At 34.1% G+C, this 8,021-nt stretch overlaps 1 pseudogene; it reads left to right on the top strand.

Moving 5' to 3' along the window:
• The first annotated feature begins 1,800 nt into the window (after positions 1 to 1,800).
• On the top strand, positions 1,801 to 1,896 carry LOC132537771 (U2 spliceosomal RNA; annotated as a pseudogene).
• Positions 1,897 to 8,021: the final 6,125 nt, after the last annotated feature.

Genomic DNA, 8,021 nt, shown 5'->3' with positions numbered 1-8,021 from the left:
TGAAACTCAAGTTCTACTAGTTGCTTTCTGAGATGACTTTGAAAGTAAGGGTAAAGCACCACCATAAGGATTCTCTTCTCCCAAATGTGCACAGCAGAGTCCATGATACAACTGAATAATAGCTCAAAGTGAAATAACCAACAAGTGGGTTATTGGATGGTTTTACTCACCTGTGAAACACAAGTAGCTAAAATTAACTGCTAACAGTACTAAAATAACATTTAGAATCAGTAAAATTGATGGTTATTGGAGCAAAAGGAAAATGAGGAGATGGGAAGTAAGACGAATAGGTAAAGACGTCTATTTGGTGGGTGGGTGGCAGCTAGAATTTCAATGACAGGTACAGTGAGTCTTATGTAGATATAAAAGTCTGATGCTACATACCTGGAATTTCATTCTATGATAAACTAATTACATTAAGATTTTATTATCTTTATTAGATACAGAACCAGAAATGGATGGACGGGGGAGATAGAGAGGAAGAGAGACAGATACCTACAACACTGTTTCACCACTTGCAAAGCTTTCCCCCTGCAGGTGAGGAGTGGGCGCTTGAACCTGGATCCTTGCTCACTGTAACATGAGCACTCAACCAGATACACTACCACTCAACCCTTAATGTCATTTATTTTTAAAATGGAAAAAAAAACTGGCATCAAAATTAAAGATAGTGGTCCAGGAGATGGCACAGTGGATAAGGTGCTGGACTCTCAAGCATAAGGTCCTGAGTTTGATCCCCGGCAACACATGTGCCAGAGTGCTGTCTGGTTCTTTCTCTCTCTTCTATCCCTCTCATTAGTAAATAAATAAAATATTTTAAAAATAAAAAAATAAAAATAATAAAATTAAAGATAGTAGCTCAAAATTATGTATTTCTAAATTATGCATGGAAAGTATTCATTAGTTCTATTATTCCATTTGCTGTATAACCGTTATGAATTTTAAAAGGCTAGCCCAATTTATACATTATATAGTTCCACTATTTATTGATGTTAATGAAAAGCAGAGATGGGAGGGACTAGAGGACTGTTGAGTCCTGATATATATATATTACCAGGGACCTCAGCCTAGGGCATAGAAACCTAAAGCATTGGTGCTATTTCTTGGGCCCTAGTGCAAGTTATTGTTAATAGATGTATTTATTTGTATGTGAAAATTATATATAGAGGGGGGATTAAACTCAGCTCTGTTGGTGCAAGGGACTAAACCTGGGAATTCAGAGGATTTAGCCATGCAAACATGCTCTAAACCTGAGTGATCACTTTGGTAATTTCCTTCTTCTCTACAGTTCCTACAAGAATTTAGACTCTTCAGATTTCTAGCAAACTAATTAAAACTATTTCAAGCACATTTATTAAACAGTCTCTAAGCAGCTATCACTTTCTCCTTGCAGAATCATTATCTACCTTGCCGTTGATTTCACCTGCCTCAAATGTATCCCTGATGTCCCCAGATGTTTTTTTTTTTTTCAGCTTTCTAATAACCATCATCATAAGTACAAGCAACAGAAAATCTCCATACCTGGTCAAAGCCTTTTAACCCCTCCTTTTCATACCCTATTCCCATAGAGACCATAACTATAGGCTCAGTATAAACATCATAATTAATTTGCAATCTTAAAACATTTCTCCCTTTCTCAGTTCTCTCCAGCTCTTTTCCCAAATGTAGTTAAACGTATTAGCATATTTCTAGATACTAAAAGCATTTTTCTTATTTTTATTTCTTTTTATTTTTTATTTTTATTTATTTATTTTATTTTTAAGAAAGGATAAATTAACAAAACCATAAGGTAGGAGGGGTACAACTTCTCGGCCTTTTGGCTAAGATCAAGTGTAGTATCTGTTCTTATCAGTTTAATATTTTTATTTCTTTATTCCTAAAACTAATTAACTCATCACACAATGTATATTTCAGTTTCTAAACATCTTTCACCACCTTCTCATCTTCATTTTTGCCACTGTTCCATGATCATCTTGGCACAGCTTGAACTAGACTGTGCACATGACATGGCACATACCCTAACAGGTAAACTAATGCATGGATGGTCTCAATGGTATGCTATTTTTTAATCTTCTCATATTTATTAAAATATGAGTAAGGAGGGCTGGAGTAACAGCATAATGGTTCTGAAAAATAATCTCATGCCTGAAATTCTGAGGCTTCAGGTTCAGTCCCCAGCATCACTATCCACCAGAGCTCAGTAGGACTCTGGATTATCTCTGTATCTTTCTCTCATTAAAATAAAATAAATCAAATAAATTGAGTTTATGGCTGGGAAGACAGCAATATGACTCTGAAAACAGACTCCCCTGTCTGATGTTCCAAAGCCCCAGCTTTAATTCCCAACACCACCATTATTAGCCAGAGCTGAGCAGGGCTCTGGTCTCTGTGTGTGTGTGTTTTGCTCTGTATCTCACTCATTAAAATAAAGTGAATAAAAATATTTTAATTCTTTAGAAAGTTTAATAAGCAAAGGAACTGAACACATTCAATTAAACTTAGGTAAACCCTTAGATGCTCATAATAAAATAATAGTTACCAAAAAGGGCGGGGAGGAAGTGCAGGCAGAGAAGTCTGAGGGGTCAATAGGTAGAGGTGAATGCTGTCATAACTGCTGTAGGTGTGGTGTGGAACATACATTTACTAAGGTACAAACATGTATTTCCAAGACTTGTCCAGTATTGAAAACAGAAGGTACACCCACTATAGGAAAAGAAGGAGGAGGAGGAGAAGAAGAAGGGGAAGAAGAAAGAGAAGGAGGAGGAGGAGAAAAGGATTTTGTAATATCTGCTGCCACAGATGTTGTCATCTACACAGAAATATATCAATTAAATCAATGCCATCAATTAAAAAAAATAGTGACTAAAGAGTCATCATTAATGTATGCCAGTTTCTTGCCCTTATTCAGCTTTTGCAGTCCTTGTTTGATAAGGATAGCTTGGGAGGAAGGGAGAGAAATATGTGAGGAGGGTATCTAAATCTAAGTAGACACTATTTCATTATGAACTTCATACTGACTCACTGTAGACTATTGTGTACTTTTGCTTTCAAGTAAATTTTTGCCCTAATTTATGGATATATGTGAACATATGCCCTATCTCATGGAACCTGGTCTATATCTAGGTTTTGAGAATTTGTTGGGAAGTGAACCACCTGGAATGGAATTAGAGAATCCTATGAAAGAGAAGATCTCATCCAAATAATGAGGCTGAAGGGTTGACATTCCATGCCTGACATCTCTGGACACAGTCTTAAGTGAAGCATACCTAAGTGGTACTCATTGCATTGATTAGGTTGGGATCAGTAGATGTAATATCATTTGGTTAAAGAATAGGAAAGCTATCAAGGGAGGGGATGGGATATGGAGTTCTGGTGTTGGGAATTGTGTGCATTTGTACCCATCTTATTCTATGGTTTAGTCAGTGTTTCCTTTTTATAAATAAATAATAATAATAAATAAAGATAAAAAAAGATAGGGAAGCTTCCAATGGAGGAGATGGGATATGGAACTCTGGTGGTGGGCATTGTATGGACTTGTACCCCTTTTATCCTATAATATTTTCAGTCATTATTAAGTCAGTAATAATAATAATAATAAAGTATTTCAAAACTAAAGTGTTTTAGTTTATTGTTTCCCAAATGTTGTTGGAAGTCATATTAGACTTGGATTTCTTGATATCCAACAATATTCTCCCAATAAACATCTGCTACCATTGAATGGAAAAAAGGGGGTGGGGGCTGAGGAGATAGCATGATGATTATGCAAAATATATCATATCTCAGGTTCAAGTGTAAGTACCACCATAAGCACTACTATTTCCCCCTCTCCCTCCCTCTCTCTCTCTCTCTCTCTCTGTGTCTTTCTCTGTCTCTGTCATTACAATGAATAGAGTTTTTTAAAAGAATAGGAAAATAGTAAAAGGAAATTGTTTCCTAATTTAATGTGTTGAACTAATCAAAACTCAGAAAAACTTATCATTTAATTTTGACTGAAGTTGTGTAAAAATCTGTATGTATATCAAGATCAAAAATATGTAAACAGATTCAGTTTGGATTAGTTTTGTTCCAGTAACCTCTATAAATTTCCAAATAGACATTCAGACATTTAATGATGGGAACAAATAGGAAAATTCACAGAAACAGTTTGTCTCTAATTCATTATAAGATGTGCTGATCATTATGACATAGCTAGGAAAATTAGCGTTTTCACAGTAAGATCTCCTAGCAATCTATAATAAGCTATTTCTTTGTGGATTTAAAAAAATGGTATTCAAATTAATCTAGGATTTATTTTCTTCTTTTTTATGACTTATTATGAATACATTCATATATAAGAAGCTTAAAGTTCAGATATATGTACATTATATTTATTTTTATTGAGAATGTTTATTTCTAATAGGTATAATATTACCTATAATATGTGTAAAAATATATTTTGCAATATGTATATGATACTCAGTGATATCTTTAGGATTTTGATAATTATTCTGTGAAAAAAAATTTTAACAGTTTTAAAGCCTTAAAAATGCAGCTTAAGTATAATCATTATATAATCTAAAGGTAATGGAAAATCGCTGTGATTAAATATGGATACTAACAGCATCTAAAAAACATTTTAACTATACACATCACAGCAAAATATAATTAAAATAACAATAAATGATTATTTACACCTTCATTAACCAGTTTGCAGCACATAGTTCAGTCTCCTTTGTAATTTGTGATTGAAAAGTATTTTTTTAATAGTTTTCAATGATGAAGAAGACTTAGGTAGAAATGTGACTAAATTCAATAAGACATCCTACATACTGAAAAACAATTCTTTGGCATTTTCATGAATGTAATAAGAGCTTGTCCAAATTAGGAAATGAAGAAGAGAGATGTATTCTCCAGCATAGAAAAGGTTTCATTCATTCTTTCATTTCTTTTTTCTTTTTTTTTCAAAAGGGGAATGAATTCTATCTCAAGAGAGAGGTAAATATAAGCACAGATCAGAAGAGAAGTTTAATTAAATCACAGTCTTCATTTGGAAACGCATACCTGAAAAAAAGGAAAATAGATTTCTATGAATCTCTGAAAGTCTCAAAATTTGCTAAATAACACGTTCTAAGATTGTTAAAGTGCTGAGTAGGTCACTGGTCTAAGATTCAGTCAGATAAAAGAAACTCAACAGGTATCTTCTGCCTTTTTAGAATTCTGCCCTGATATATTCCACAAGACTGGATATCTTACTACTGCCTCAACATGCAGTATGATTTACGTTTCTCTGTCTTTGTGCTTAATTTTCTTCTTCAGAAACTAAAAATATCTCTGCTTCGCTCTTGTTTGTATTCAATGAAACATGTGTGCTCAGTCAGGTGTGCCACCACTATGCCCAGCACTGAAGTTTTCTTTAATGCAGTGGAGACCAGGTTAAAACCTTTGTTGCTAATGTAACAAAGCAGAGTATTGTCCAAGTGAGCTATTTTCATGAATTACTTTATTTTATTTTAATTATTAAGGTAGTACATTAAGACTTTAAAAAATACTTTTATTTATTATTAGAGGCAAATTGAGAAGAGATGGTGAAATAGAGAGGAAGAGAAGCAGCCCATTGCAGCCCTGATTCACCACTTGTGAAGCTTTCCTTCTGCAGGTGGGGACAGAGGGTTTTAACTTTGGTCCTTGTGCACTGTAAAGTGAGTGCTTGGCCAGTTATGTCATCACCTGGAACCCCACATTAAGCCTTTATATTTCCAACAATTAGAATACATCATCAATATCTATTCCAGATTGAAATTCAAGCATCATAGAGTTCTTTATATTTCATTTATGTTTGATTCCTGACTTACTATATAATATTATATATTATTATGTAGTATAATATTATCAGCATATTATATGGGTTCTCAGATTCTCTCTTTACTCCTGCCTGCCTCCCCCAGGTTTTTGCTTTTCTTTACATAATGGATGTCATGGTTACATGTAGTTTAGATTTTCACTAATTTGTAACTTGTAAACTAATAAATTCCATATAAACTATATCACACTAATAACAACAAAATATTTATAATGGTCAAGTTAACTGGATAAATAAATAAATAAATGTATATATACCCATCCTATATTAAGCTCTTTGTTATATATATGGGTGTTTTTAAATATTGTCTTTAACTATGTTAGCCTTGATATATATGCTGAATAATTTTCAGGAAATCACATGATTGTGACTTTAATTCACTTTTATATTAAGTACTTGTTTTATTTATTTTGCTCTAGGAGAAGTAAATTTGTTCTCTACATGATCATTACAGTCTTTTGACTCTGAATTGCTTGAACAATTTCTTGGTTATACAATCATGTCATTCTCCCTACCTATCTAAAAACCACTATCAAAGATATCCCCACACTGAATACACATTCTATATCAAATGCAGCAAACACTATTAGGTAATATTCAAGTCCTCATCCCAAGAAAAACGTCCCCTTAGCTACCAAATTTTATGGTAGCCATATTATCAGCTAAATCTTTGATTCAGAGGAGTTGGGCGGTAGCATAGCAGGTTAAGCATAGGTAGTGCAAAGCCAACGACCAGAGTAAGGACTCCAGTTCAAGCTCCTGGCTCCTCACCTGCAGGGGAGTCACTTCACAGGCAGTTAAGCAGGTCTGCAGGTGTCTTTCTCTCCCCTTTCCTGTCTTCCTCTCCTTTCTCCATTTCTCTCTGTCTTATCCAACAATGACAACATCAATAAAACAACTATGATAACTACAACAATAAAACGTCAAGGGCAACAAAAGGGAAAATAAATAAATATTTTTTTAAAAAAACTTTAATTCAGGAGTTACATTTCTTTTTGAGAAGAGGAAAATGTCCTACCTTCATGTCTTATATTATACATATCCATTATTATTTTTATGATCTTGTTTTTGTCATCTATTTTATGTGTCATATTTGTAGGCATTACATTGAAAGGAAACAGTTTGATATTTTGATATTGTGCAAATAAAATAAAAATTTTACTCAAAACAGTAACCATACATAATAGTTGACCTAAAGTAAGTTGTGTTCATGAAACGGACCTCTCAAAACTGAGGTTGCTTGAGATAAGGGTGTTTTAAGACCTTGATTCATTCTATTAAAGAGGTTAAATGTATAGACTGAGAATATTTCACATATTTTTTCTTTCCTGTAATTATTTAAACAGATATTTCTGTGTTGTAAGTAGGCTGTGAGAGAAATTCAGTTTTGATTAAAGTAAACAAGGAAAACAGCATTCTTATTCTACTCTAGTTGATATAATAAAGATGCCTAAATCTGAAAAGGTAATTTATTTCAAGTACAACTTAAGGAGCTTAAAAACAGGAAAAATGGGTAGATTAGATTGTGTCATTATGACATGTGAACTAACTGCATATATATATATGTATAGTTGGGGCAGGTAGTGGTGAACCTGGTAAAGTGTTTATGTTACAATGTTCGAGGACCCAGTTTCAAGTCCCTGATCCCCACCTGCAGGGGGAAATCTTCACTAATGTTGAAGAAGGGCTGCATACGTCTCTATGTCGCTTTCCTTGTCTATTTCTTCCTCCCCTCTTGATTTCTCTCCATCTCTATCCAATAATTAATTAATTAATTTTGAAACTAAAATATGCATAAACAGTCTGAAATAATGTTGGGGTTTCCTCAATGATTCCTTGTGGTCTTTATTTTTTCTTTTCTTTTCTTCTTATTATTTATTTATAAAAAGGAAAAACTGACAAAACCATAAGATAAGAAGGGTGCAACTCCACACAATTTCCACTGCCAGAACTCCGTATCCCATCCCATCCCCTGATAGCTTTCCTATTTTTTAACCCTCTGGGAGTATGGACCCAAGGTCAATGTGGGATGCTGAAGGTGAAGGTCTGGCTTCTGTAATTGCTTCCCCGCTGAACATGGACATTGGCAGGTCGATCCATACTCCCAGCCTGCATGTCTCTTTTTCTAGTGGGGCAGGGTTATGGGGAATCTGAGCTCCATGTCACATTGGTGGAGTCATCT

Source organism: Erinaceus europaeus, chromosome 3 (assembly GCF_950295315.1).
Source record: "Erinaceus europaeus chromosome 3, mEriEur2.1, whole genome shotgun sequence".
NCBI lineage: Eukaryota > Metazoa > Chordata > Mammalia > Eulipotyphla > Erinaceidae > Erinaceus > Erinaceus europaeus.
This window is presented reverse-complemented; position numbering and strand designations above follow the sequence as displayed.